Below are 4,564 nucleotides of genomic sequence, written 5' to 3' on the forward strand. Positions count from 1 at the left end.
CAAACTAAAGCTCCAAGAGCTCTTATAATTAAAGCACTGCAGTGTCTTGTGTATCAGCATCCGTGCCGCCATTTTTAAGTGCGGGGATGCTGATACATGAGACACTGCAGTGCTTTAATTAGAGCAGCTCTTGAAACCTCTATAATTAAAGTACCACCCCTCCCTACCTCCCCACCCAGGAACATGTGTAAAAGTGCCCATAATGTCTTGTCCCCATTTTCAAGGAAATGGGAACAAAATGACAAATAATTTATCCTTACTTTTCGGTTGGAAAATTAATTTTAGCCAACTTCCTAAGCCTATCTGTTTGGTGCAAATCTCTGCATCTTCCAGTTATATTAGTAGATCATAAACATGTATGAAGGCACTAATTTCTATTAATTAAGTATAACTTTGTTTTGAGCATTTGTCAGGGGCTAAAATTATAATTGATGGGCATGCTCCATTTGTTTTTTATACTGTTTAGTTAGGTGCTATTAAGTTCATAATGCTAGTTAAAGAATACTATTTCTGATTCAGGAATCCTAGACTCTAAGGCTGTCAACCCTGTCTAGGCCACTTAATTAAATATTATCATTATTATTTGCCTGATATTTATTGTACCAGAAGAGAAACAAGCCTTTTCTCTCCTTTTCAGGTCCCTTTTTTCTCCAGGAAATCCACATATTCTGACCATACCTAGTATTACCCAGTTTCACATGTCTTGTAAGACTGAGTATTGAATTTAATTTCCATTACAGGGCAATACGGCAGTGCTACAAGAGGCTTGCAGAGTTTGTGAGCTACTGAAGGATTTGAAAAGCAAAGTCACCCCATTCCACCAATTAAATTTAGATCAGCAATTTGCTGCTTGAAATTTGGCTGGTAGCAGCTTCTGATTGTCCAGCATTTTGTCACTATCAATAAGGAGAAGCAGGTATTCCTCTAAATAGATAAATCAATGAGAGGAGCCACATGTTAAGTTACAAATCATGGAGCAACTGGGGCCAGGTAACTACAGCATGATTAAAGTAGAGACTGCATATCCAGGAACAAATAAACAACAAGAACCTCAGGAGAGGCAATTTAAAGATATGTGAGGAAAGTATAGAGACAAAACAGACTGAGAACAAAAGAATGTAATGAATTTCCACAGAAAGAATAGGACAACTGGTTTAAATCAGAATAACCTAAACAAACTTCACAATGTACATACATATCAGCCATGTAACGAATGAAAATACTTCTCAAAATACTAAACTTTCTCAATTGGGAAGGTACTTAAACATACGTTTAAGTCAGATCACTGTACAGGATGGTAGTGGGAATCTACAACATGCTAAACCAGATGATAAATAGAAAGTATATTTGGGATGCAAAAGATAAACTTTGAAACCAAGAGCTAGACTAGCTGAATACAACTCTGATCTTTTCCCAGTCTAAGCAAACAAAGAACTCAGTAAGTGATACATCCAGGCCATTACAGGATAGAATGAAACAAGAAACTGAGTAAAAAACTTTATAAGTTGGACTCTGTCCATATTTAACATGAAGGTTATGAGACATATAGCAATGTTTAATTTAATTTTTAAAGAATCTTGATTTAGGGATGCATTAAAACAAGGCTTAGAAATTATGTAACAGAATGAAGCAAGAAGTTCTAATAATGGAGATTCCTATATAGGAGATTCTGAGTGGGCTAAAAGTAGAGACACATTTTATTGTATTACAAATAGTTCAGGAACTAAACAAAGCTATGCAAGAAGCTTTATGAAAGAGCTAGAAGAGAATAAGAGGCTAGCTTCTGGTTGCAGTTACAAAACTGCAGAGAAGAATATTGCATATGCTTCAAAATTGGGTTAGAGAGCTTGAAAAGGTAAATAAAATAGTACCAGAACTAAAACTGGAGCTTCATTCCAGAATATCAGAAATGCTGGTCATTTGTGTACATGCCACAAGGATGACAAATGGGGCACACAGAGATGTTCCCATTGACTTTTGTTTTATAAAAAGATCATGTGCTTGCATTCAGCTAGAAACTGCTTATTTCGAGCACACAGAATCCTTTGGTGTTTTTATTTTGCCGTATGATATCTTGTAAATGATGTAGTAAAGTGATGGGAAACATAGATTTAAAAAAAAAATCATAATGCTAGCTTATCCCTCAAAACCACCAAGGAGCAAAGCTAAAAGAAAAAATGGGGACCCTGGAAATAAAAATCTTTTGGCTAGACCAGCAAAATAATAAGATTCCATTACAGAGCAATTAATGATTCTTAACAATCATAACACAAGCAACCAGGTGTGGAATTTTATAATGATTGATAGCAGGAGCCAAATTTTATTCTTTGTGTAACTCCACTCTCTTTTGGGATACTGGATCCTAGACAAACATCATGCTTGAGCCAAATTCAGACCTTCAGTAAGCAGGTTCAGTTCCCTTGACATAAATGCAATACCACCAGCTTAGTGAATGAGGCATGAATCTGGCAGAACGTATCTCTGGTAGTCAATTGATTTTGCAAAACACTACAGTTTGTCATCCCCTTTGATATCTACAATCTCTGGAGAATTGCCCCCTTCCAGCACTGCATTGATTCATTGCAGAGTTGACCTTTACAGATAGACCAGAATAGAATAGAATTCAGTTTGTATGTCTTTTATACTGGAGTTGTTTTTAAGCACTTACAAAGATATGGTAGTATTCAAATACTAAGTAGGCAAATATAAAATCAGTCATAAGCTAATTGTCAACCCAGCTATTACCTTAGACTTAGAACTTCCATTACTGAAAGAGGGCTTTTTAGCCAGGAGCCAAAGATTATCCACTTCTCATTGAAAAACAGTACCTTCACACAATTCACTTAGAAATGAATGCTTTACATTGTAAAATAGTTTCCATTATAACCTCTTTTCACTGATCTGTTACTGGCTGCAAACAGGAAAAAGAAATCCTCCTTTACTATCACTCTATTTCTCTCAGATTAAGAGTGAATGATTTTTGGTTTCAATTTTAGGGAAATCCATTCACCTATGTGTGAGAGTGAAATAACATCGGGATCACCATAAAAATGGCTTGGTATTTCTATGCCATTTTTTACTTGGAGAACTAGATGGGGTTTTCCAAACAGCATGGACAGCCTCAGTGGTGATGTGTAGGGGGCACATGGGGGTGCACGTGCACCCCCTGACCAGCCGCACTCACTGCTTATGCAATGCGGGGGGGAGGCAGGAGCACCAGCGCCCCGCCCCCCAGGAGCACTGACCAATCTGTGCAATTGCTGCTGCCATTTCCGGGAGTGGCTGAGACCACTTCTTGGAGTGGCTGCAGTGACTGGCCAGCACTTGCTCTCAGAAGTGTCCACAGCCACTTCCGGAAGCAGCTGCAGTGATCACAGCAATCAGTCACAGCGATCGGCCATCATAGAATTACCCATGGGGGACCCTCCTACTCCATCAGCGGGACTGGTCACAGCGGAGGCACGTGCCCCACCTGACTAAGGCAGCACCAATCACCCATGCACAGTCTGTTCATCATGGCATATATATGAAAAAGTTCTAACAGATGATGATAATGTTTTATATTTATTATAATTTCAGTATATGCGTAGAAGATATCTGCTAAGGAAAATTTTCTTTCCTGCTCTATTTCATCTACATTTTTGGATATTCTGTTTAGATAGAAATTTCACACAGAGAAAAGGAATAGAAAATGCAATATATATTATTTTATTCACTTAACATTATAAGAAGGAAATCTTAATTTTTGCCTATTCTGTTTTCCCCTCTCACTGCCTCTCAAACAACCTGGACCCTTTACATGATGTTCTTTTTCTATTTTGACTAAATCAATAATCTTATGTATATAGGATTAGTTCTGTCTGGTGTACTGACACAAGAGAACAAAGAGAATAAATTTCCTCCTTGCATTTTTGTCCCAGTGTGCCATAACCCCACTTTCTCTGTAATCTAGAAAGTAATATGTAGAACTGTTGTATCATTCTTCCTCCTCCCGCCTTATGCCAAAGAGCTGTTGTATCATTCCTCCTCCTCCCACCTTATGTTGGAACAAGTAGAGGGACTGGAGGTAGAAGGGCCGGAAGGGAAGAAGGCAAAACCTTCACTCCACTTCCTGGGGAAGTAGATGGTGGTATAGTTTATATCAGTGCATGAAGGATCATACTCTGTGAAAAGGAGTTTATATCTACATGAGACATTTTACTGCACAGCAGATTAATTTGCTGCACAGTAAAGCATCACTATGTACATGTGAGATGAAGTTAGGGCACAGTAGACTACTTTACTCTGCTGCCAGATAGTCCCATTAGATACAAGTGGTATCTAGCAGCACAGTAAATTACTGCACTTAAATATACATATACATGATGATATCAGAATTAGTTTACTCCAGCTCAAATTGAGTCGGAGTATAATGAGTCACATGAATTGCATGAGTAGAAGTACCCAGATTGTCACATAACTGATTCTCTCATTAGAATGAAAAAGAGACTGGGAAAAAGCATGCATTAATAATTAACAAATGTAGCAGCACAGAAGTTTGCAGTCTCTTGCTATGGGTTACATC

This window comes from Crocodylus porosus, unplaced genomic scaffold, assembly GCF_001723895.1.
Source record: "Crocodylus porosus isolate Cpor-Errol unplaced genomic scaffold, CroPor_comp1, whole genome shotgun sequence".
Lineage (NCBI taxonomy): Eukaryota > Metazoa > Chordata > Crocodylia > Crocodylidae > Crocodylus > Crocodylus porosus.